Below are 27,826 nucleotides of genomic sequence, written 5' to 3' on the forward strand. Positions count from 1 at the left end.
TTCCAAGCCTAGAATAAGAAAAGGATGATATCTGTAACAAATACACAGTCCATTTGAGAGATCCAAGGGTACATGATGAAATATTTGATGACTGACTAAGATGGTATAAATAGGAAAAATGCAGGTAACAAAGCAAACCTGGGATAGTGACTTGGTAGCTACTCACTTGGAGGTGGGACTGTACTCCAAAAGTTATTCTGACACTTGTTAAAAAAAGGTAAGACAGATTTATTCAAGGTTATTACAATAGGGGAGAAAGATTGAACTTGCCTCTGAATACAGCAAATTCCCTAAATATGTTTAGGGAATTTATAGCTAATGAGTAGAGTGAGTGAGTCAGTGGATAGAAAATTACTAAGAGGAACTAAATAAGTATCAAGGATAGAAGGATTCTTGCTAAAGGCAGATCTTGACTTAGATATCAAGGGTAAGGAATGAGGGGGACTTCCCTGGCGATCCAGTGGTTGGGACTTTGCCTTCCAATGCAGGGGGTGTGGGTTCGATCCCTGGTCGGGGAACTAAGATCCCACATGCCTCGCGGCCAAAAAACCAAAACATAAAACAGAAGCAATATTGTAACAAATTCAATAAAGATTTTAAAAATGGTCCACATCAAAAAAAGTCTTAAAAAAAGAAAAGGGTAGGGGATGAGGAACTTGATTGGATATCAAAAGCAGGGTATTCTTCTTAAAATTACTTAGCAGAGGGCTTCCCAGGTGGCGCAGTGGTTGAGAGTCCGCCTGCCGATGCAGGGGACACGGGTTCATGCCCCGGTCCGGGAAGATCCCACATGCCACGGAGCGGCTGGGCCCGTGAGCCATGGCCGCTGAGCCTGCGCGTCCGGAGCCTGTGCTCTGCAATGGGAGAGGCCACAACAGTGAGAGGCCTGCGTACCAAAAAAAAAAAAAAATTACTTAGCAGTATTCTTTGCTAACACTAGCCTTAGAAGGCCAGGGGAAGAGAAGCAGGTCAAGGCTGAGACCCAGCCAAGAAAGCTCAAAAGAATGTAACAAAGTTTGGTCAAGAATGGAGTCTTTGTCAATATTTGAAGCCTTTGGAATGAATGAGTCTGCTATGGGAGATCATGTGCAAAAAAAAAGTGCCTATAAGAAGTCGAAATAAAGTAACATATACATAGAAAAATAATGCTTACATATTAGCAGATTTGGAGTAAAATGAGTTGACTGGTATAGAATCATCATGAATACTAAAGGAGAAATAGGTAATGATTAGCAGTACAAATTAATGAATAAGGCTTAGAACATCCCAATAAAGAATGAAGAAAAATAAAGCAAATTCAATATGAGATTTGAAACTTCAAGAGAAATGATTCAGTTTTAGTAAAGAAAGGCAGGTGCTAAAGTTAGAAATTGATCTGTGCACAACTCAATGCCAGATACAATAGGGAATACAATTTTCAATCCTATGATTTTGTATAATTAAGGTCCTTGGAAATCTTCTATCTTACATGTACTCTTTCCTTCTCCTGTCCCTCTTACATTTTCAATTGTAGACACATTTTGTGTTTTTTATGTTGTTTTCTCTGCCAGAATTTTTTCAGTTTCCTACCCTCATCCATACCCTCCCAGTGAGCCCCTACTCATCCTTTGAGATACAAGTCAAATATCAGCTTTTCTGTGACAGCTGTGCTGTTCCCTCATATAGTATTAACCTTTACCACCTCTACCATTTCCGAGGACACAGTTCACAGTCCAATTTTAACATTATTATTTATTGACTTTCTTAACTATCCTATTACTGTGAATTTTTCAAGAACTGACTCAGGAACATGCTTCCTTGATCATTTATAAAGATCATAAATAAAGATGACAGAGTTTGAATCAAATCAGCTACTCACTGAGTTTTTGGTGAATAAATAATACTGAAGAGCAAGTTGTGAAACAGACAGTAGTGGGTATCCCCTTTGCCTTAGTAACTGTCACTCTGGGAAAAGGAGATTTTGACTATCTGTGTTTTCCAGAGAAATATAAAACTTTCTTAAACCATCAGGTGGCTGGATAAACAGTAAAGGTTGGATAACTAAGGGAATGTCAATTTGGAACATATAACCATTAACCAATGGATCCCAATTATCCACAGATCATTAAATTTCATTTGTAGAAGCTAATTTATTCACATCATCTATTAAGTCATATCTCTTCTCACACATATAGGTCATAGTCAGAAAAATATATTCAGAATTGACAACTCAAGTAATAAGATATTTGGTGAAAGTTTATATCTTGTGGATATATGTATGCATAAACTGCTTATGATACAAAGGCTTTGGGGCACTTGAAATTTAAATTTTAGAGTTATAATAATATTAATTTTATGGTTCAATATTTATTAACAAGTTTTATTATGGAAGAGGAGTGTCACCCAAAAATGACCAAGATTTATTCAGACATTATATTATAGGAGGTAATAGTGATTCAGTCTTCCCTGGCTTTAGAATCTCAACATCAGATATAGGTGGGCACGTCTGGCTTACTACATCATCATATTACCTGGAAATTTTACTCTCTGAAGACGTTAAAAAGCTTATTAGAGATGACTTGAGGGACTTCCCTGGTGGTCCAGTGCTTAAGACTCCCGCTTCCACTGCAGGGGACACGGGTTTGATCCCTGGTTGGGGAACAAAGATCCCGCATGCCACGTGGTGGCCAAAAGAGAAAAAAATGAGAGACGATTTGAAAGTTAATTACCCAGTATGGGTTAAAATATATTTAGTTTTATTAAACTGTATATAGGTACACAAATTATACCTTATGCGTTTGTAGCAATAACATTATCTGACAATCACATTATCTGGCAATCTCTCTCACTATAGTCAAATCCTTAACTGAGAATAACTCTTTTTTCCCTTCCCAAAAAACTTGCTTCTCACTAACCACTGCTACACTGTTGAATCTCATGGAATCATCGCCTAATAATGCTCCTCAATAGAATGTATATTTCCTAAATACAGAGGTTTTGCATATTTTAGACACTTCTATAATATATCCCCAGCTTGCAGAATATTGCCCTACCAATGCTAGCTTCTCAATAAATACTGTTCCAATAAATATTTATTAAATAATTTACATCTTACCTCTGTTTATGGTTGATCATTTAGTTTATATTGACCCATTCTGTGCATTTGTTGATAAAATAATTATCAAGAATTCTCATTACTCTCAAATGATTCAGTAGGAAGTATTTAAAATAACATGTCCTAAACCCATACTTCTCTTGCTGTACTTCTCTTCCTTTTTACCAATGTACATACTGATGAAAATTCAGCAACTTTCTTCAGTAATATTCAGGTGAGAACAAGCTTTACCAAAGCACTGCAGAATGCCTTCCCTTGGGTCTTCTTCAGCACAGAGGTTTTGCATATCACCCAGCTTTAGCTGGAAGACAAAAACTCATAAATTAAGGAATGTTTTAAAGATCTGCCCCTACTCCTCAAAAGTCTTTTTATAGAGTGTTTTCCTCTGACTTACTGTCAAAATTCACTTCCACATGTTTTGGCTGCTATAGAAGAGTTAAGAACTGTGAATCCCTGGCTTGCTGGGGTTTTGCTACTGAACTGGGTCACAATTTTACTTTTTATTAGCATAATCTCCCGCCTCTTCAGAAAACTCTTTTGTATCTTAGCATAGAGCTCTCAACATGTCCATCTGCAAATGCTTCTCTGTCTTGGCTTTATCTGTCAGGACAATTCACTCAGTGGTTAATTGGCATTTGGTTTGGTTTGGTTTTTCTCCCAGTGTTGGATAATCTCCTTTAAGGCAGCAGTATTTTTCCTGTCCTTCTCTCCAAAAATGAAATGTATCATTTTGAATCCTAAATCTCAGTCCTCTTGCCTTAGGATGGTATTAGCAGCTTTTGTTTTGCAACACTGGAAACAAACATTGTCCCATATCAACGAGACAACCTCTGATCTTCCTCTGGTTTTTGTGGGAAAGGGTAGCTCATCCAAGTGATAGGCATCCACAGAAGGTGCAAATGAACAAACACTTCAGGAAAAAGTGAGCTTCTTTGAGATTAGAACATAATGCTGGCTTGCAGTGTATAGTGTTTGCAAGAGTGGTGGAGATGTCAAGTCTATTTGCAAATAGCTCTGCTACGCTTGTTTGTGTGTGAGAGGAGGAATCTGGGATGAGGGGTGATTCCTACCTAATATTCTGAAGTAAAATAAAACCCTAGATAACATGACTAGAAGCCTTGAATAAATTTCCCTGTACCCTAGCTTGGCAGGAGGTAAATGGTCCATTTCCCTCAAATCACCTTTAAACATCTAAATAATGACTGTTTTAAATTGAAACTGGAGAGTTCTTCCCAAATGTTAGAGACTGCTTAGTCTTTCTGGAATTGGTGTAGTCCCAGTAAAAGAAAAATTGTCACTAGTACCCCATCTGTTTTCCAAATGTCTACAATTGGATTATCTGCTACTCTCCCTGACAATTACTAAATTCGGGGTTGAATTTATTTAGTTTAGGAAAACGTGGCATTCTTGCTGAAGTTCATGGAACACTTTCATACCTCTCACACTTTTATTGGAGGGGAACCCTCCATTAACTTGAAAATTGTTATGTTTCTCTCTCAGCCATGTTCGCATTTTTAGGTATTTGAAATCATCTTTGTTTTATATGTTCACACAGTTTCATAAACTTACTTACAAACATGCCTACTCTTTGCCAATCCATATTCTGACCTGGTTCCTGATTAAACATTAGCATAACTCAATTCTTAACATGTTGGTATGCTAATCTTTAAGACTAAAATTTGTTCTAATATAGTAATATTTTATTGTAATCTATTATGTTAACTTGATATTAATTACAATTTAACCACTATTAAAATTTAAATTATAGTAGAGCACAATTTAGGAGTATTATTTACTCCTTCACATCCCTCAGCCTCACTGAGTCATATCTGTTATCCCTCTGGTATCCAACAGACACTCATTGAAGCAGCTCTGAGAAAGGTCCTGTTTGAAGACAGAAAGCACTAATCAATAGAAAGAAATTAGACATGCTGGAAAGGGCAGAGATGGTGTGCATATACAGAATTTCATCAAGGGTCAGGAAGAGAAACTAGAATACATTTTGAAATACAATGGGTATTCAAAAAGATATCGCAATTTTTTTTTTGGTATCCCCATTTTTTGCAGCTTAACGGAGCTGAGAAAACTGAGCTATGACGAAAGATAGGAATAGCATTTCAAAACCCTTGCATGAGGAGGACTGATATGTGAAGTTGGTCAAAGATAGCTATATGGACCCACTGAGTCAAAACTCTGTGTGTGTGTGTGTGTGTGCGTGCACGCGTGCACACGCACGTGTATGTGCGCCCGCTGGAGTAGATTGAGCACATAAATATCTTCACCAGGAACAATAAAAACGTCTGAATAAAATACTGGAAAACATGTTTGAAGAAATTAGAACAGGAAAAGGGCATTAACGGAAAACTGCTGAAATCCAAATAGGTTGGACTTTACTTTGTAATAATGTACAATTGTTAGATTCTTAACTTTGACAACTGTACTTTAGTAATATAAGATGATAATGTTAGAGGAAAACATGCAACTGTATTAAAGGTATATAGGGACTCTTTGTACTATCTTTGCAAATTTTCTGTAAATCTAAATTTTTTCCAAAGAAAAAGTTTATTTTAAAATAAAATGTACACCTGTATAAAGGTAAAAAGCAGAAGGTAGACATGTAAAAAAAATAGAATAGGAAAAGAGCTAAAAACCTTCTTAAAATTTTTTGATGAGAAAGCAATAGGGAGCAGGTGCCACCTCCAGGCGCTTTTGTGACATGAGTTCAGTTTCTATAAAGCACAAGACGGGCAAGATCTCATGGGGTAGTTAAAGTGATGTTTGGTGCACTGTAGAAGACAAAAGGGAAAGGGTGGGGGAGTGAGTGGGTTGACACTCAGCTTTCTTACAGAGCTGCCCCACTTGAACACTGTCCATGAGAGATGGAAACAGTGGGAGTGACTGTTAAGGTTCAAAATTATACAGACATAAGCTCTGCTGGCAATACCTATGTTCTAAAGCCCCAAGAAGACATATGAGAAACCGAACCTGTGCTACTGCTGTGTATGTGTCCCTTACTCTGGTGTCTTTTCCTCTAGCAAAATCAACCCTAAAGTAAAAGAGACCATCTCAATCTCCAATCACATGGAAAATAACTTGGACCAGCTGTGTTTGCTCACTTATGTTTATGCAGTAAGATGTAAGTTAGCCCACCCAAATCTTCCTCAGCAAGGGAATGGTTAAATAAAGTATGCTACATCCATACAATGAGTTCTATACAACAATTTACTAAAAATAGAGATGCAAGTTGATATTTATTGATATGGAGAAATATTCACAGTATATTACTGTGTGAAAAATGCAAAAGACTATGTATCTTATATATAATGCAAACAAATATATACATATAACATAAAGAAAAATCATGTACATATATATGAAAAAAAACTTGGAAGGAGGTACTATAAAAGGTTAATAGCACTTATCTCCAGATAAATGGGTGATTTTTACTTTCTTCTTTAAACTTTTAGTATTGTATACATTTTTAGAAATGGTATATCTTACTTCAGTAATTAGGAAAGAGTCAATTTATTTCCATTTTGAAACAAAATTGTAAGTTTTCTTTAAGTTAGACAATTTTTAGGTCACTTCAGATTCAGAGCTCATGTGATCTGGCAGTACTTCTGGTGATAGGACAGGAAAAGATGATGGTGATGAGTGATATGGGATTTTTCTCTCTGGATGATCCATGTGACATGCAGAGTTACTGTCCTCTGATGCCCACAAAGCTTTGTCTGACTTTTTGTAGGGAGCTGTAAAAAAATGTGAAGCAGCTGAAAAGGATAGAAAAGGAGATGTGCATGAATTTTAACAGAGGAGTTTTCTTTTCTGTGTTTGTCCATTCTCTTAGGAAAAGACCAAGACTACAGAGCCTTTCATTTTTCTCCAGGACAAGTGAAGTGGGAGCCTCCCATTAACAAGTTGGACATATTTATAGGAATACTGACTTATATGGGGAAATAAGCACTTCCAGGACCATGAGAAGCTGCCACTTTTCCAAGTCTGTCCCATCAGGAATATAGACTGATGTTATGGCTTGTTGATTTATGCTGGTACTTTTCCCTGGAGCCACAGCCAGACCCCGGCATGTGGGATTCCATTTATGGCCAAGTCACGGGCACTGTATACATTACTCAGATTTATATTAGAACATTATGGCTTTGGGATAGATAGGATAGATAGACAGATAGATAGATAGATAGATTGATAGATTGATTGATAGATAGATAGATGTTGGAATTAGAAAATAAAAACAAAAGTTCAATTATTTCTCTTAGGAAAAAATGACTTATTTTTTCCAAGCAAATAAATGAGCAGCTAGCATTTCAGTTTGTCTTGTTAGAGGGAAGTTTTGTGTTCCAAGATTATAGGGCAGTCATAAGTCTTCCTAACCCTGTGTCTAGACTCAGGGGAGAATATACAAATGGAGGAAATGCATAAAATTAGCAAGTGAAAGGAGAATTTGTAATACGGGAGAGTATACCCGAGAGCAACTGCTTGTGGGTTACATACTTATGTGAAAAGATAACAGACGTGGTGCTCATTAGGGAAGAGAATATAAAATACAATGTGAAGAGTTCATGCAGTAGAGAGGGCGTATGTGGGTCATTAACAATGACCCCTCTTAAGAAGACATTTAGAACCAAAATCCATTATACTTAGTAAAGTATATTTAAATTATACTTAGTAATATGTATTACTACTTATAATTTACATTATACTTAGTAAAGTATATTTACATTATACTTTCCTGGGTTAAGTGTTTCTTGATGTGATTCAGGAAAATGGAGGAAGTCTCTGTGCTACCCTATGGTGACAAATGGGCATTGATGGCAACAACCATACCAAGAAGAATGGAACTCTGGATTTAGCATCAGGGAAAGTTTACCACAGTAAAGACTACTCAACTCAGGTTTACCAGAGTTCACCTCTATCCTCTAGATGTTTGGTCCCAGATTCTTCATTTCTATGGAAAAATAATGGGATCCAATCTCTAGAGAGAGGTGTAAGAGTTGAAGGAATTCCTGGTGTAACTTCTTTAATTTTTTCTTTTAACTATAGTGGCAGCCTGGAAACTGATTCCCCAACTCAAATATCTCAAGTAGACATTTCATTCACCACACTTCAGTGGCCACCCACGCACAATGCTACATGTAAAACTTTATTGTTCAGCCAATGGTTATTGTTCCTGAAGCAATAGAAGTGAGATTGCCAAAAAGCACAAATTTAGTTAATGTTTCTGATTCTTGGTTGGTTTACAAGAGAAGAAATAAATCTAATAAACAAACATAATTTTAAATGTTCAGTATAAACACAAGCAAAGTAAGGCATCATCAAGGATGTATTATGTCTATTAAATGTTAAAATTTTAAATGGTGTTACATACAGGTGGTGAGAATACAGAAATGACTTCTCTTTTGCATCCTGCCATTGGTGCTGCGAGTAGAAACCATTTGACAACAGATAGTGAAATACATCACACATATTAAAGTGCTCTTATTTTTTGACCAAATAATTGCACTGCTGAAAATATTCCTTAAGAAGCTAAGAAATAGCCAGACATATGAAATTTTAAAAATAGATTTATGCTGATAAAAGTTGTCACAGTATTTAGCTTTGTGGTGTAGTGATGGATGGACAACAGGAGGTCTTTGAGGGTGTTGGAAATGTTCTATGTATTGACCTGGCTCCTGGTTAAATAGGTTTGTTTAATTTGTGAAATTTTGAGCCATGCACTCATAACATGTGTACTGCTCTGTAACCATGATACATTTCAGTAAAACATTTATTTCAAAATAAATTCTTCACAGTTTTTTAAAGTATAAAACTCCAGGCTCAGTTTATTCAACTGCACAGTTTGGGTCATGAGTATTATTATGAAATGTTCTAGAGATAATTTGACCAAACCCCACTGTAAAAGAGGAAAGATTCAGGTAGAGAACATCTCTAAGAACTAAACTCAAATCCAAGCCTCCATGTTTCTGAGCTTGTTCCACTTCAGCAGGACATATACTCAGTCAACAAGTTTTTATTATGTACCTATGATGGGACAGGCACTCTGCTACATGTTGGGCATACAATATCAACAAAATAAAACATCATCAACAAAAGAGAAGTCTGAGCTCTTGTAGAGCTTATATTCTAGTTGACATGTCAAAATACATTACTGAGTCCAAAAACCCAATGTGTTGTAATAGTGGAACTGATCTTTCTTCCCTTCCTTTATCCCCACTCTTTCCTGCTGGCCTGGGCCAAGGTCATGAGGGCTAGAGCTGGATCATTAATTTTATATGAAATAACATACCTGAGAATGGTGGAGGATAAGATAGAAACTAATTCTCTGATACCATGTTTCAACACATTAGACCTGGGTAACTACCTTTTGACATGTTTTACTTACTTGAAAGTGAAATAAAATTCTATCTTATATAGGACATTGCTCCTTTGGATTTTAGTCACTGATAGTTATAAATATTCAAACACAACAACTTTGTGAGAAATTGTACCATTTTTAAATGACATCCAAGGGCATCCAGAGAACCTGTTGGCCACTTAAAGTCCTATTTCCTATTGCAGAACTCAAAGGCACTTATAGCTACTATTCAGCCCATATACACAATGTGTTTATGTAGATCAACGCAAAGTTCAGTTCAAGGAAATAGATGAGAACATGCATACCCTATATCTCAGTCCTGACAAAGGATTGATGTTACCTTCTTTCCATATACATGTATATACACATGTATCAATGCTACAGCAGATGTAGAGAATCTGAATCAATCACAGGAGAGAAAATTCCTGTTTTCCCCCATTCATCCTAGTTATTTCTCTTCCTAAACCTGATATTGGTAAACATAATCTGATTATATCTGAAATATTTCACATCACAATCTATTCCATAATGAATACACCAAAACATAATCAGTTTAGTTGCTTACACTTAACCCAATTTATGCTTTCAACATTAAAAAAAGACACACATAAAAATGGTAGTATTTCACATTATAAGATGCTGTCTAAATTTCTTGCTCTCCGTTTTAAAATTGAACAGTAAAAGAATATGAGAAAGAAGTAGCCTGGGAACCAACTCGTATCTATTTTGAACTAATTTCAGACTCAAGAAAAAGCACATTTATTGAAAGCTAAGAAATCCAGATTTGTAATTAACTTTGGTTTGCTTTCTGTCACTGTTGACAAATCAGCATTGGCTATGTGTCTAAAAGCTGGTTATATGTTTATCTCAAAGAACTAATTTGCAAAGATGTTTCAGGCTTTCCTTTTCAAGAATGTCATGGTCCGTGATTAACTTTGCACTTTCTCATGATACATCCTTTCTTTGTATTTTAATTATATTAAATAACTGGACTCAAGGAGCAAAGTGCAAATTTAGAGAGAGCATTAGAAATACCCAGCAAATATAGCTTGTTTTCTGTTTATAAGAAGAGATTCATAATACTATGTGTAAAGATAATTCCTATTTACTTCTTTTTTTTTTTAACTAAAGAAGAAAGAAAGCAAACTTGCTGAGTGTAAAAGCTAATAAAGATAAAGATAAAACTTTGTTATGGACATTCATAGCCTTGGTCAGTTACCACCAGCACAGAGATAAATTTCTGCCATAGAAATTTCTCTGGCTGATTTCCAGGAACTGCTGCCCCCAAAATAAGGGCTAAAGATTAAAACCCAATGCCTCCAGGGCTGTTGGAAATCTAACTTTAAAAAGAGATGCAGTTTTAAATTCAATTTTCTCATCTGTGAAATGATGGAGTAGGACAAGATAATTGTAAGATTGTACTCTTTTGAGAGTATATTAATATATTTTGTTTAGGACAATAATCTAGAGGTGGGGAAAATATATATAATGAAATTTTCATCTAACTGGTAAGACATCTCAATTGTTTTCCTTTAGTAGCATGTTACTGCTCGGTTCATTTAAATAATACATAACTGAGAGAAGTCCAGTTAAAGATGGTAAGTTAATATGTTTTATTTCATTTCTCTCCAGCAAAAAACAATTAAGAGGACCAACTACATCTGTAAAGAAGCAACGATATAACCTCAATTCCCAAAACAACAAGAAAAGGGAAAAATTATTTATCGTCAATAAAACAAAGAAATAGCCTGAAATCCCAAGCAACAGCACAAAACTCTGGTGCACACTTTTCTATTGCTGTATGGTGAAATCTAGATCAAAATGAAAACAAAAAAGCACATTTAAAAGCCAACATATATCTCTACAGATCTTGATCAGAAAACAGCTTTCTCTATATTAAGTCCCACACACCTCTAAGATCTATTAAAATATCTTATCTTAATCAGAGTGACAAGGTACAAGAGTGTGAACAGGCTATGAAGAGGAGGAGATCACCTTGGTAGACTCAGTTCAACTCCATTAAATTTCAGGGAATGTCAACTGGAGGAGGAGACATGATGAAGTGTCATGGGCTCTGCTGTGGAGAATGAGAGTGCAGCCTCAGAATTTACATAAAACTTTGAAAGCCATATTAGAAAGAACAGTAAAATTTAATAAATGTGATTGAATACAGGTAAGAAAAAATAAAACAAAAAACAAGCATAAAGTAAGAACAGAACAAAATTATATAAAACACTATGAGACTGATATATGAATACTGAACATTCCTAATGAAATGTAAATATCACATGGAATATATTTTTAAAAATCAAAGCTATAGAAGATTTTGACATACAATCATAATTTTATTTGGATATTGAAAGACAATACTGTGTGTTCTAAAGAAAATTATTCAAAGTTTCAAAACAATGTAATCTGGTAATATAAAAAAGCAGAAAATAGTTGAAAATCAAGACAGGAAAGTCATGAATGGGAAAAAAATACAGCTTGGCATCAGACTTTTCCACAGCGATACAGTGTGGCAGAAAATATTGCCAAATGACCACAAATATATGTTAGTTCTTCTTGAAATTGAAAGTAAACTTTAATGATTACTAAATAAGGAAATTCAGCCAACCAAAAGATGACTCAAAGAACTTAGCAATGGAGAAGGTTTTGCAAAAGTAACTGGGAATAATGCACTTATTTAATTGTAAAGCTAAAACTAGACACTTTGTGAAATTATAAAATATAAATGTCATAAACACTTATAAATAATAAACCTGCAATTCAAACAATATATCTTGATTACATACACATATATTAAATATTTTAAAATTTAGATGTAGAGAAGGAATGTTGAATTAAATATAATATTATTTTTTTCCATTTTTAGTAGAAACTTACTAACATATGCCTACCTTTAAAAAATATAGCTGGAGGGCTTCCCTGGTAGTGCAGTGGTTGAGAGTCCACCTGCTGATGCAGGGGACACGGGTTCGTGCCCCGGTCCGGGAAGACCCCACATGCCGTGGAGCGGCTAGGCCCGTGAGCCATGGCTGCTGAGCCTGTGCTCCAAAACGGGAGAGACCACAACAGTGAGAGGTCCGCGTACCCCCCCCAAAAAAAAAAAAAATATATATATATATATATATATGGAAAAGTATAATTTCAAACCTTTGTATTTTATAACTATAATTTTATGATTATATCTCTCTTATTTAAAATATTTAGAAATTAGTTCTATTTCACTTTTCCTTTTTGAAAATTCAAATAAAGTATGTCATTTCAATAAAATAGTACCATATATACTATACTTTGAGTACCATATAGTATGAATGTGAATTTTGATGTTCTCAGTATTGTAAGACAGAAAAGTACTGTAATATAGTATCCTAAGGATCCTATGGAAACAAAGAAATAAGAAGTTAATACTTCCTGATTGTTCAAAAAATGCTTCTTGGAAAAGATAATAATATGAATCTTGAAAAAATAAAAGGGGTCATAATCCAGGGGTGTGGGGACATGAAAACATTTTATAAATTCTCACAAAGGGTAATATTTATATATTATGTAGAGGATATGAAAATACCACCATGCTCTATTTTGGTCACAAATAAAACAAACAGATAAACTCAAAAAGAGTCTTACTTGAGCTGCTAGTATCCTCCCACTTGAGCCATGGGACAGTGGAAGTGATGGCAGATGAGATTGAGATAGACCCATCTTCTCTTCCCTCTGGAGTTTCCTTTCATCAGCTTCCAACCCCCCCCCAAATTTGCACTGTAACGATCCCTTTCCTTTGGGGGAAACTTTGGGTCTGTTGGGGACCTGTCCTGGCTGTTGACAAAGAATCTCTCCCCCTACTCCAAACACACGCACCTGGCCTCCTCCACTCCGAAGTGAGCACGTCCCCGCCCCCTGGTGGCCAGGGCAGGGAGGGTGCAGCTGACCCTGCAAAGAAGGAGGTGGCCCCATGGAGAAGTCTGGACCATTGCTCAGGCTACCAAACTATCCCATGACCTCTGTACCCTTGTTTATAACTGCAGTCTCTTTTGTTTTTCTGGATGAGAAGGAAACAGAGTTGGAACTTAAATAACTATAATGAAAGGTGAATGGATTTTGAGCTTTCCCTGTGTCCTGTGGGCCCAGCTGAGCACTTTGCATGAAGATGCCCATGGTGGCCCTGGGCCTGAGCATTTGCCCACCTGCGGGGCTGACCATTGTCTGCCCTGAGCTTCCCTCCACTCGCTGAACGCACCACTAGGGCTGGGAGGGGCCTTTCAGAGTGCCTTAACATCTGTTGATCATTTTTTCCCGAGGAAAACTAGTTAAGAAAACCGAACCCTTCCCTCTCCTTTGTTTACCAGACGACTAATTTCAGAACCGCAGGTTGTCCTGTGAGCACTATCCTGGCTCATTCAGACCCTGTACCGAGAGACGAGCCACTCAGTATTTAGGAGATGTCTGCACCTTTGTTCCTAAATTTGACTATTAACAATACGCATATACTAAAAAACAAAAAACAAAAACGTGATGGAGCTACGTTCTATCAGTGTCTTTTCCAGAAGGAGAAAAGAGACTGGATTGCCTTGTAGTTCCCCCCACCCCACCCCCAATGGGGGGTAGCATGAGGCGCAGGAGGTCGCTGTGCTTGATTAACTTTGCATTTGGTGTGCTTGTCTTTCCCCTTGCACGTGGATGCAGTTGTGGACGAGGACCCCAGGTGTACAGCCTGCAGCTTCAGGGCCTCCTCCCCAGCTCCATCCCGGATGTCAGGGTGTTGGGTGACTGCAGGATTGGAGCTCCAGGAAGGTAAAAACCAGCTGCTGGGTTTTATTTCTCCCCCGTGAAAATTCATTCTTCAGTGTTTGTGTTTGGGTGTGGACAGGGGGAGGCTGGTCTGACAGAACCGGTAGGGAGGGGGACCTGGGAATCCTCACTGTGAGTACTGGTGTGCCCAGCCCTGACCTGTCCCCGCTTAATTGCTGGAAATGAAGATTTCTTCAACTGCATTAAAATATCTGGGTCAGTGACATTGCCACAGATGCTGGTATATTCTGCAGAAGCAGCACCCAAAAGACCTTTCAGCAGGCTTATGGGCCAGTCCTCTCCACTCTACCCTGGTTTTTCTACTATCTCTGGCTCAAGGGGATGTTAGTTCCTCACGTGCTTCAAGACTCCTCCCAGTCCGAGCTTCACTCAGTCGCCTGTATGACTATTCCAGCACTCTGGATAGTTCCCTTATCAGCATACCTTAATGCTCACAGTGTGTGTGACAGAGGATGCTCATTGCCTGTCCTCAAATTCATTCTCCCCTTCTTCCCAAATAACAGAATGTTGCCTTCCAGAATAATTATGATATATGGCAAAATTAGCACTGAGATATAAGCAATAGTTTCTTATGAAATTTCCAGGAAGTCTCTTTGGTGGGGAGGGCTACTCCCTTTTCATTATACCTGCTCCTAAAATTTCTGTGTCCAAAATGCTGAAGGATAGGCTGAGCCCAAGCATGGGTTTTGGACCCCAAGGTAACACATTAAGGATAGTATATAGCAAAAAGAAAGGAAACTTGGTAGCATTATGATTAGGGAACCACATTTCTAGCCCTGGATTGCCACAGCTCTCTTAGGAAAGAGAAACTCTAAAAGCCATTATGGAAGGGATTCTGTGAAGTGCAGCAGAACATAATCTTAAACATGGATATTTTACTGATGTTTATTTCAAAAGTCTTTCTATCCACATTAATTTAGAAATATTCTTTGTTAATAAGGAAATAGAAATTATAATATATAAATTTTATCAATTCTTATATGTCTCATATTTTCATATTCTTATAATGTATTTAAAAATTTTTTCAACTAAGAAAGACCCTTTAAAAATCAAAGTTGAGAAATATTTGACATCATGTTTTGGTAACTTATTGATTAAAACTCTTCATATCCTCCGTGTTGCATGTTCAGGCAGATGTAACCCAGATGTACAATAATTTTCTCAGGTTGACAGCCTTTGAGATCAGTACCAAGGTTAAGACAAACACATAGATGGCTGGGCTTCCACAATAAATCCAATTAAAGCAGGCATAGTATAACTGTATAATTCTGTTATACAGTTGATGGGATGGGAGAAGAGCCAGTGGTATCTAGAAAAGGATGATATGGCAAGGGATTTAGTGTTTCCTAAAAATGTCCAGATAAAGCTGCTCATTGAAGACTTTGTTACTCAATCCCCATCTTAGGTTTTCTCTTCCTCTGTCTTTATTATGCAGAGTATATTTTTCTATAAGAGACCTGGCACCACTATCAAAGTATTATATCAGCAAAGCCAATGTCTCCCTATAGAAATATATCTTCCAAGCTTTTAAGGTAATAATTATTGTCAGAAGGGTGATGAGTGATGTACTAAGTTAAATAATCAACGAAAGTTATGAGAAAGCATTCCATGTGTGTTATAGGATCTTTCTTCTTCCTAAAAAAATAGTAAGAGATATGGGATGCTCTAAGGAAAGGTCTTGTAAAGCTTTCCTAAGATTAAGAATGATTCAAATTTTCCTTTGTATATGTGGGAAACCTACATAAAACTCCTAAATGCTAAGTTCCCAGAAAGACTGCTGCTGGGAACTGTCCTTTTGAAACCTTTCCTACCTCATCACAGAGCCTATGAATATATACATATATATATATATTCCCCTTAAATCTATTGCTTTTTATAGCTTCCACCTTTAAAACTTTGAAGAGTGAGGCATAGTCCCTCTTAGTGCATCCCTATTTTATAGCCTTAACAATATTCGATTTGAATTTACTTTGCTAGTCACTATAGAAAAACAGATGGGGTAAAAAATGAGCTTAGGTAAGTTATAAAAGTTTATGTGCTCTTATATTATCTGAAACTTTCCCTAGGCTTTTATCTTTGGCTTCCTTGATTGATGGTAATTGCAGCTTCGTTGACTTCCCATTCTCTATTTTTGTTAATGGAATCACCATGCTCTGAGAAGTACAAGCTACATAGAGCAGCTCTGGAGGAAGAGATGCAGAGATGCCTTCGAGAGAAAAAGAGACAAAGCAGCAGCAAGGCAAGGGACCTGTCAGTGAAAAAGACTCCTTGAGTTGGAGGTGAATCCTCCAGTCCCAGTTTCCTGCTCACTCCCTGTTGACGAGAAAAGAACTGCCCAAGCAAGACCTTTCCAAACTCCTCAACCACAAATTCACAAGGAGAATAAAATTTTTGTTTTAAGCCATTAGGTTTGGGGACAGATTTTTACACAGAAATAGAAAATGAGAACAAGATGGTTACTTAACCTCTTGGTACACGTTTCCTCTACTGTAATATGTAGGTGGATAATAATACCTATATCATAATGTTATTGTATTAAATAAGATTCATAATATTGTACATGCACATATGGAGAGAGGGAAATAAAAGTTTGGGAGTTTTTAAAAAATCTGTTATATATGCCGACTATAACTATGATAATTTTGTTGCTATCATATTAAACATCCCATTAAAAAGACCAGTTTCCTCAGTGGTGTGATAATGAATGAAGTGATAATACAAACCTATTTACATTGACAGCCTACTGTAATTAACTTTGGAATTTGAGGCATTTCCAGACTGGTGAGCAGAGTTATGTGTGGTAAGTAATGACTTTTTTCAGTTTGTTCATTTTTTAATACTTAAAGAAGGAAAAGTTGAATCCAACTTGGTTTCGCAAGAAATTAAATTTTCATAATCATCTTAATATCCATAATTTATAAATTGTATTAATATTTTTAATTGTTTTATTTTTGTCAGGGTTAAAGAACCCTTCAGAAAGCTTCCTAATTTGTTTACTATTTCAAGTTGTTCATTCCTAATAACATGAGGGCATTAGAGACATAAACAAGAATTTCAAACAAATCAACTATCCAACTAAGGAATTAAACAGCCAGTGGGAAGCATAAGATTAAATATAACCAAAGTAAGAAAATAACTTGTTCTGATTGGTAAGAAAAAAGCCATTTTAAAAAATAGTAACAACAAAAATAATTTTATTAGTGCTTTTTTCACTTTATAGAAATAGTGGTAGTAAAATATGCAATGTATTTATGTTCCTTATAAAGCATTTAATATCTTAATTCAATTGTACTTTTCTTATTTGACATATAGATAAAAGAAGAATAGCATTTTAAATGTCAGGATAGGTAGGATCAGAAGATTAAACTAAGGTCTTTTTTGTGCAAAAGAATCTAGGCAGAGTTAACAGACTAGGACTGGAAATGGGGGAGGGAATTACACAAAGTGTTTAAAAAAATAGCTTGTTACAAGCTATAATATCAAAACCAGACTGGAGTTTAGAATAAATCTTCAGATGGCTATGTTGATGACTTAATGGTCAATGTGGTTGGATACACAATAGTTAACAATAATTCCAAAAGTTTCAAATTATTCTACCTAAATATTTATTTATCTGAATAATGTGTTCAATATGAATCACTTTGCCGTACACCTGAAAGTAACACAATATCGTAAATCAACTATACTCCAACATAAAATAAAAATTAAATAAAAAAATACATCCCCCAAAATAGTGACATAATATCTCAATATGCTTAGGGTAAGCTGTTAAAGTGAGAATATAATATTGATAGTATTACATGCAATAACATGGCAGTGATGCAGGGATGGAAATTTCCTCAAATGACTGAATATACTCATTAAGTCACAACCTGTGCAAACTGAATTCTCTATGTGTGGAACATTCTTGGCTCGGATATCCATATGACTTAAGCTACAACTTCATTGTGCCTCTGGTTCTCTTTATCAGGATAAACTAAGTTATTCGGTGGTAAAAATGAACCCACAAATTTTACTGCCTCAGTCTAGTAATGATACTTGATATGTGCAATCATTTTCTATTTCTAGTATTCATCACTTAATCCCATCTAACTATAATAGGAGAGTAATGGACTAATTGATTAACATTACTGTTTTTTATGTAATTTTCTTGTTTGCTGACCAAATATTCCATGATTTATTTTCTTCCACATTTAGAACACTCAATTTATTTCCAATGGAGATAAGCCAAAAGTCCAGTCAGGCATCAAATCCATACTGAAACTCAGGATCTAAGTGTTATGTGTGGTAATCTCTACATCCAGTCCACTTGAATTTCCTATATACCAAAAAATAATAAAATAAAATAAATCTTAAAAGAAGGCGGGATGTGGTATGTATGTGTGCATGAGAGAGAAAGAGAGAGAGAGAAGAATGGGAGATACCCAGCAATTACTCTAACAATTATGAGTGTCCCTTACCCTGGAAATGTGAACTGTTTCTTGATTAAGCATTAAGTTTGCTCCCTGGAATAATTACCCCTTCCACTGTTAATGTGGCCTCTTATACTTTCTTTCTTTTCCATTTATTAGCTTTGGTCATGTCTGATATGTGTTTGAGGAATATACTTTCCTTGGGAGCCACACAGTTTTCCCAGTCCTTTCCCTGCTTTAGAAAATTTGAGATCTCTAGGGTCATTTTTTCTTCTTTGCTAATAATCTCTTTCTTGTAATTTTTTACCATAGCTGTCAACAGCAACTGTTTCAGCTTATAGGGTTACCATAACAAAATCCACAGATTGGGTGGCTTAAACAACAGAAATTTATTTTCTCACCATTCTGGAGGCTAGAAGTCCAAGATTAAGGTGTCATCAGGTTTGATTTCTCCTGAGGCCTCTCTTCTTGTCTTGGAGATGGCTGCCTTCCCACTGGGTCCTCATATAGCTTTTTCTCGGTGCTCCAGCATCTCTGTTGTCTCTTTCTCTTCTTATAAGGACACCAGTCTTATTGAATTAGGACACCACCCTTATGACCTCACTTAACTTCAATTATCTCTTTAAAGTCCCTATCTCCAAATGCGAGTCACTTTGGTGATTAGGACTTCAACATAGGAATTTTAGGGGGACACAATTCAGTCTATAATGGCAACCAACATATACTACTATCATTCCATTTTTCAACCTCTTTGTCTAAAAATATAATTTTCTTGAGTACATGATCTGCCTCCCAAAGAATTTCAGGAGAGTTTCACTAGATATTTTGTATTTTAAAAAATTGATTGCCATCTTTCCAGCCTCTTATATTGAGTTCCTCAATAACATTGGTGACCTCTAAGATGCCACCATCCTTTGGGTAACAATTCCTGTATTGGTCTGTGTAGACTAGTTATATAATGGTAACAAATTGACACTCAAATCTCAATAAGTTAACACCACAAAATCTGTATCTCATTTATTTTACATGTTGTTATTTGGGGACTGGAGACTGAAGGGAGAGGTAGTGTGTCTAATGCACGCAGTCTCATGAAGGAACCACCACAAGAAAAGAATATGTATCTTCCTCAAATGGCATAGCAGAGGGAGACAGATACTAAAGAATTATGAGTAAGTTTTATACTACCTCAGCATAGAAGTGAGTTATTATGATTTCTACTCATATCTTATTAGCCAAAGATAGTCATACATCCTCCCATGTAAGGGAAACATAAGGTGGTGAATAAAATATTTGCAAAACATTAGTAATAAAATTTAAATCTTGGAAATCAAAAGAGTACTCCATGTCCTCCAATGTTATATTTGAGTATTGTTGTTTAACAAGCATACCTAGGAATTATTTGATTTCATAGGAGAATTTTTCTGTTTGACTTTATTTCCTATTTGATTAGAGCCAAAACTCAGTTATGTTCCACATTAACTTGTAGAGTTCCCTTCAGAAAAAAATAATCTCAATAGTGGTGTTTTACTGCCATATGGGATATTATTCAATGCTATCTAGCCTAAGAGTTTTTTTAACATTTATCATTTTCAAAAATATTTTTTGGAACCAACTTTAGCATCTTCCTGATTCCCCCTCTAATTGTGTTGGATAAAAATAATTGACATGTTATATGAGTCATGTTTTTATCATTTTTGTCAAGATACTTTGAAAGGATTTACTGTCTCTATTGAAACATTACCTGATTGGAGAGATATCCTCTAACACTGCAAATGTTTTACTTCTTTGCATAAAACTTATGCCATCTGACTGATCAGAATTTATATATACTGACTGGTCATCCTCTAATATAATAGATATACCATAAGAGTAGTGACTCTTCCTGTTTTCTAAAACTGTATATCCCTTGATTAGAAGAGCGTTTGTCATATAGGAGGTACTCAATAAATACTTGTGGTTTTAAGGAAATCATTCAGTAACTCAGAAGACAAGCCTATAATTTAAGCTTTGCTATATGAATTTTAGTGTAATACAGCAACAGCAGGTCTAAATTTCAATATCTTCTTTAATATCTTGAAAGTTGAATTTTTGAAAGTAAAAGAAATGAAAACAAAAGTTATCCATGTTCAATGGCCTAGGCAGACATGTATTTTACAATATCTCACAATACCATATACAGACTGTCCAGAAATGCTCCGAAGTTCACTAATGTAATATCTAAACATTAGCTTGACTAACTGATGACTCTTATCAAGATTGTTCAATGTGTGTTTCCTCACTTTCTAAGATTAGGTTTTTTTTAATATTGAAACTTTATGCTCTTAAGATTTATGACTTCATTAAAGTTTATCCAGGTTTTTAACTGAGAAAAGAGTATATAAAATTTATTGTAAAGATTGTCTCTTATATAGTTGGCTTTGACATGAGGTACTAATTTCTAAGCCTTTATCAACTCTACAAAATGAATTCTGTAGAACAATGTTTTACTTGCACAAACAGGCAACAAAGAACTCATTTCTCCAGCTGCCTTAACTTGTCCTCCTGCCACAATAAATCTTTGTGTTCTACAGGGACTCGTTTATCCCTTGCTCTTCTTCATTTATGTTGATACGCTTTCAAATTCATGCCGACCTGCTTAGAGTCTTGTTTTGAGGATGACACATTTCTTATTTTTGCTGAGAAGAGTGTAAGAAGGATTAATATAGTCCTGCATTCAAAATTAATGTAGTCACATGCCAAAAACTGGCTAGAGGTGCCCCTCAACTTTTCAGTAACCACTTATGAAACTTGGACACCATAATATTCACATAAATATTTCCAAGCAACGTAATATCCATGGGAGCTCATGAATTTAAAATTTTCTCAGCTATTTCTTTTAAGGAACTTATACTTTGTATTTATCTCCCTGACTTTCCTAATAATCATATTTCATGGTTGACAGGAAAACTGCCATGTTGCTCTATAAACACACTGATTTTCACTTTCACCTATGGCAAGTAAGGTAAATGTTTAAGATACTGCCAACTTTACATTATATAATGGATTTTCCATGGACAAAATGAAATTGGAAAGTTCTCAACTACTCAAACACATTGAAATAGGCAATTTTTTTTTTAGGGAAAAATTGAAGGGATACCCACTAGAAAATATCTTACAAGAAGTGGCTATTAAATTGAATTCAATTCACATATATATCAGTTTAATTCAACAAATAATTATTAGAATTTATGGTTTTATAACATTTACTTATACATTTTACATATTATATGGGATAATAATCCAAGGACCTTTCCATGACACACAATATCAGTCATGATATAAAGTTTACCCACCTCTCCAGTTTATTCTCCTTCTAATGACCTCATTTTATCTTGCTGTACTCCTCTTTAGAGCCCCTAAATAATCTGTCTTCTTTCATGTCGAAGACTTTTACATAATACTACTCTCTAAAGAGCATGCCTTCCCTCCATCTTTTATCTGATTCATACCTGTTTGATTTTCAGGACTCATCTGGGAAACTTTTATTCACTGTCCAGACTGAGTTAAGTGTTTTTCTTCTGTGCTCAATCATCACCATATACATGTCTTCATAGAAGGATTTTGTATGTCACATTGTAACTTGTTATCCCAGGTAGATTCTTCTATCCTTGAAAGCAGTGGCTGCACACTGTATTTAACACATTTCTTTATTCAGTATTTTGGGGACTCATTTTCTATGTGAAGTTCTTAAGTGGGAGAGAGATATTTGCAAGGCTGTATGAAAAAGTTCAACCCAAGCACCAAAAGATTCACCAAAGTTAATGACAAAGAATAGAACTAGAATAGAATATTTCCCATTTCATTGGTTAAAAAAAAAAAAGTTGCCTGCTTTTGGTAAAGATCCAATGACCATGAAAATGTGGAGCAATTCTTTACAATAAAATTTAAAGGAAGTTTAAATGGATGCAAATGACAGGGAAAAACTAGGGGGGGAATGATATGTGATATATTAAAAAAACAAGGTCATATGTTTATCCTTAAGCCAGCTTCTTTCACTATTGAGTTTAGTACTATATGGTTTGTGGTCGGAGCAAAAAGAATTTGGTTGCAATACAATCAAAAGTTGCAATCAGAGTTTAGTTTTGCTTTCCCATTTGTCTGATAAACTTAGTTTAGTAAACTAAGTTCACTATATTGTCTCTGCGAATCGGGGGATCATTAGTAAATTCTTGCCCCAGTTTAGGCATTTAAAAATGCTCGCAGAGAGTATGATTCAATGAACTGAATAAATGATTCAGATGATGAATTTTGTTCTTAACCTTCAAGATCATGCTGCCTTCCCACTAATCAAGGCTAAGTAAATCTTACTATATGTGAAGATTAAATTGTTGAGATTGGGTTTTAGGTACTGAAAACATATTGTCCCTACTGTAAGGTATGTGAAGTGGGTCTGTGAAGCCAGACCATGAATTAATAATAAATAGAAATGAGACAGGTGATGACCAGGATGAATGTCACATTCCCCTCAGCCTAACTAAACATTAGACAGGTTTCTTCCTGACTATAGGTCCCAACCTCCCTTTCCTTAGAGAATTTACTTTAGAAAACTTGCAAGTCTTTCTTTGCCTCTTTGAGATGTAAATCTTCTTTCAGCCTCCTGCCAGGGGTTTTACAACCCAGGAATGTCTTCATCCAGGACCTTGGAGTCACCCTTTGAAATGTAATTATTGAGAAAGATAGGGTCTCTGTCTTCCAATATCTACGGGGGCGGGGCGGGTGGGGGGTGGTGGAATAGAAACCTAACTTTGATAAGCACCAAGCACCAATTAGCAAACACAGATGGCCTACTCACATTGACCAACCCTCCTTTTTCTGTTAGGGAACCACAGCATTTAAAAATCCCCCTGCCTTTTGTGTCAGTGAGATTGAGCTTAATCTCTCTCTCCTATCGCAATAGTCTTAAATAAAGTCTTCCTTGCCTGTTTAATTTGTCTGGAACAATTTTTCTTTTACAGTGATGATATTTGCATTGCGTCTGTACTATCAATCTTCCAAACGCAGCTTCTTAATACGACGATAAATGTAGAATATCTTTTGCTGATTACACCACTGAAACACAAGTTTCAACTATAATGATCAATTATTTCTAATACTACATAAATTATAAAATCAGTATGCTCATTGTTATAAATTAATATATGCTTCCTGAAAAGAAATATCATAATCTAATGTTCTGCTAACACAGTCTATGATGACATTGAACGACCATGATGACAATTATATTGTAAGTTCATAGAGAGATATAACAAAATTTTAAATGACCTAAAATGAAACCCTTATCAAATACATATAGAAGGAAACCAATGAAAATTATTTAGAATTTACTATAGTCCAGATTCATGTAATTTTCTTAATTATACTTCAATGATATGAATTTGACATAAAAATGTTTAATAAGATATTAAATATGGCCTTGGATATTTTATAGACTATGACATTTTCTACAATGAAATCACTGGCTTTTGATAATCTGGAGCTTACTTGCAATGTTGCTTATTGCAATTCCTTTCCATTGGCAATATTTTCATTCAGTGTTTCCTGGAAAAATAAATCTCTCTGTAGTAACTTTCAGATTTCATATTACATTTCCCCCTATTTTTCCTCTCTATATTAAATATTTTGTTGAAATATAAGTTTGTATTACCTCAGAGGTATATTAATCACAACAAGAAAATTCTATTTTTATTTATCATACTATTATTTTAACTTCTTAGGAAAAAATATTTTGGAATGATTTCAATATTTATCCAATATAAACTAAGATTGTTGAGTATCAGGACCCTGAGAAACCTTACAAGTAATCAGTCTCAGATATTTGCCAACATTTACATATTGTTTTCCCCAAGAAACATTGTCAGATTCTCTGTTGAGAGTACATATACCCAAAACAGCAATACCAAGAGAAAATATAGGTTACAAAGACTAAAATTCTCTGTGCTCCTTTTCTAGTCACATTTAACCTTCCAAGTTATCTTCATCATCATATTGACCTTTTCAAAGGCACTTGCTCTTCCCCCTCTTATTTCACCTCTGCTAGGATTTTATTCACATCACTGTTCAATGATTTTTAATTTTCATTCTTTACTTTGGAACAGTCTCTTCACCCCTCTGACAGACATGTTCAAAAGTGTCTAAATGGATACACTTTTAACCTTTTATTGCTCTCAAGTGGATGTCCCATTTTCCTTCACCTCATGACCAAACCTCATGAAAAGAAGCCTAAGCACTCTGCCTCACTTCCCTGCCTCTTCCCATGTATCTCTATATGAGAATCCTTCCCTCTCACAACACTCTAATTAATACTTTATCTTTTAAAAAATGTACACCACAATCACTCTCTCGAAGGACACTAACATACTCTGAAATGTCAAATGCAATGCCTCTTTCACTGCCTATATCCTACCTGGGGAAGCTTGACAATTTGGGTCAAGGAATTAAATTTCTAATTCTCACATTTCCATTTCAAGGAAATAACCTCCTAATATTTTCCAAAGAGGGTACTAATTGCCAACATTGTTTGCTTCCCGTTGCTAGTCACCATTCACTTAATTCTGCTTTTTACACATTTTAACTCCTTAAATTTAATTGCCATATCATTCTTCTTCCTCTGCCAGTAATTTACAATGTAAATTTTATATTGTCTCATAGATATATATTCTTCTTGATATACAGAGGCTTCGTGTGTTTATTTTCTTCCTTTTCCCCCTTCACCAAAATAATATGCTATTGCTTAATTATAGTCCCTGTCAGGAACTTCAACCTTCTTCTTTCATGTTAGTAGATTTTATTGTACTTCTCCTAAATTACAAAATGAAAAGTTGGTTATTTCTCCAAATTTAGTTTCTTCAATTTGATATTTTTCATTAGATATAAGTGGTGGAAGTTTTCATTTTTATTCCAAAATGACACATTTGTGTAGAAACTGCTGCTAAAAATCAAGATATTATTATATAGGATAAACGTGTTTGAGTTATCTGTACTGTGGAGTCATAGCATCTCTGAGAAATTCCAATGTTTATCTACATTCTTCGAATGTGTTGCCCATTACCTTAATGCATCCTTTAACTCTCTCTGTGTCTGCAAGCTATCTTAAGGCTCCTAGTTCCATGGTTGCTTCAAGGTTTTACATGTGTAAATAGGTGAAATGCACATCTAAAATATTAACCTATGTTTTTGTGTATTTTTCATTCCCTAGAAACATTTTTTCTATTCCACTGTAAACTCTCAAGCTGGTAACTGCTTCAGGGTGTTACCTTAAAGGCTTATGGCAGACTAAAGGATTAGGCTGCATTCTTTCTAGCTGCTGTCTTTGAAAGAACCAAGTTCTTAACTTTAATTAGGAAGATTTTAAGAAATAAAGGATAAGACAAAGCATTTATGGACATAGAAAATATCTCTGAAGAAGCAAAATTACTCCTATATTTTCATTCTATTGGTGATAATCCAAAAAATAATTCCTCAGATTAGATACACAAGGATAAAAAAGTTTTTAGAGACTCCAGCATTATGTCTGGGTGATGAGACTGGGCAGCAGCACTGGAGGGAGAGCAGAACCTAAAGAGGAAGCTAGGTTGGCTTGCAAAAGAGTCTCTGCAAAATTACTCTATAGCAGCAGCAGGTTTTAGATGTTAATATTCCTAAAGATTGAGTCAACACATACACTAACAATAACACATGATTTTATAGACATACATACTCATCCCCTATTCCACTTCACTCCATTTCCCCAAACTTGACATGATCCAGACCAAGGAGTATCCCCCCAAAATAGGATTTACATTATCTTTAAAGTAGATAGAATGGAGGCAGGAATTGTGCCTAATCATAGACAACGAAGAAATTATCTTTATTTTAGTCTTTGGATGGAAATTCATTTATGCCACATGCTTACTTCCTTGAAAATATGACCTCTTTTTCTTAAGCTACTTCATCTCCATGATTCATAGAGTAAATATCTTAGGTATCTTTTAGGTAAACTTTGCAAAATCATTAAGAGGATCTTGACTCCATCTGATTTCAACTTAAATTTGAGCTGCAATTGTAAATGTGTGCATGTGTGCATATGTGTATAATCTCACTTTACTTTCAAGATAGCCATGTGAGGTACATATGAATGGTCCCGTGTGGCATGTACTGTAACCAAATCTCAGGGATTCTAAATGGTTTATACAAGTAGTAATTTTGGAGGGAGGATTCAACCCTGACTCTATAACAAAACACTCCATATGTTTCATTAAGTCTATGGCAGCACAAATACTTTAAATAATTCATGCATTTTAAAAAGTCAAGTTAACTGTGAAGACTTGTCCACTGCCTGAGGGCAGCAGCTGCCCCTCCTTCAACTGGATGGTGGTACACAGTTTGCATTTCCCATGAACTCTGTGTGAGCAAGCACAGCTGGTCAGCTGGCATCCTCAAGACTGATGTGTAATCCCCCAAGCAGCTGATGCCCATGCTTAGGCTACCTCCTTCCTCTTCCTGAAAGGTCACTGTTATCCATGCCTTGGAAAAAAGAGGGGCACAGCAAGTGTACAGCATCCTCTTCCTACAACACAATCCAGGAGAAGTCCCTGCGTGCGATGAAAGGAAAATGAAATTACACCAGGACAAGATACATGTGGGCTCCCAACCACAACAAGAAATCAAGAGAGGCTAAGGGCATTTCCCTAAGCCCTTTGCTCTACACGAATTATTTAGATTTCCTTTAGAAAAAGTTTCATTTTGTAGAGGATTACTTTTGACGTGTTATTTTTTCTTTCAACTAATTATAGTGGTAAGGGAAAAATCCATCATTAATAAGAATTCATATCATAAATTCTCTCAGCAGTAGTATTTTAATTGTTAATGTATCATAGCTAAAAGATTGTTAAGATACATCACAAGTGACCAGGAAATCCAAGGTGACAATTAAAATGCTTAGATAATTGTAATGCGTACACACACATACATATAAACACTTACAATCCCCCCGCCTCACACACATAAAACATTTAGAGCTGAAAAGAGCAAAACTGTCCCTAAAGCAGTTATTTATTAAAAGCAGAAGGTATGTCAAAGGCCAGTTGTAGCTTAACTGCCATTTTGGTGGAGTGATAAGCT

General features: G+C 35.6%; 1 long non-coding RNA gene across 2 annotated transcripts in view; it reads right to left on the reverse strand.

Moving 5' to 3' along the window:
- Positions 1–6,676: 6,676 nt before the first annotated feature.
- Positions 6,677–27,826, reverse strand: part of LOC115802468 (uncharacterized) — a 75,264-nt gene continuing 54,114 nt past the window's right edge. For both annotated transcript variants that reach the window (XR_016388670.1, XR_016388671.1), the window contains one exon: positions 6,677–27,297. This is a non-coding gene — a long non-coding RNA (uncharacterized LOC115802468). The remainder of the gene's footprint in view (positions 27,298–27,826) is intronic.

The sequence above is a fragment of the Delphinapterus leucas genome, chromosome 18 (genome assembly GCF_059928025.1).
Source record: "Delphinapterus leucas isolate spDelLeu-1000000601 "Yukka" chromosome 18, BTC_Dleu_Yukka2, whole genome shotgun sequence".
NCBI lineage: Eukaryota > Metazoa > Chordata > Mammalia > Artiodactyla > Monodontidae > Delphinapterus > Delphinapterus leucas.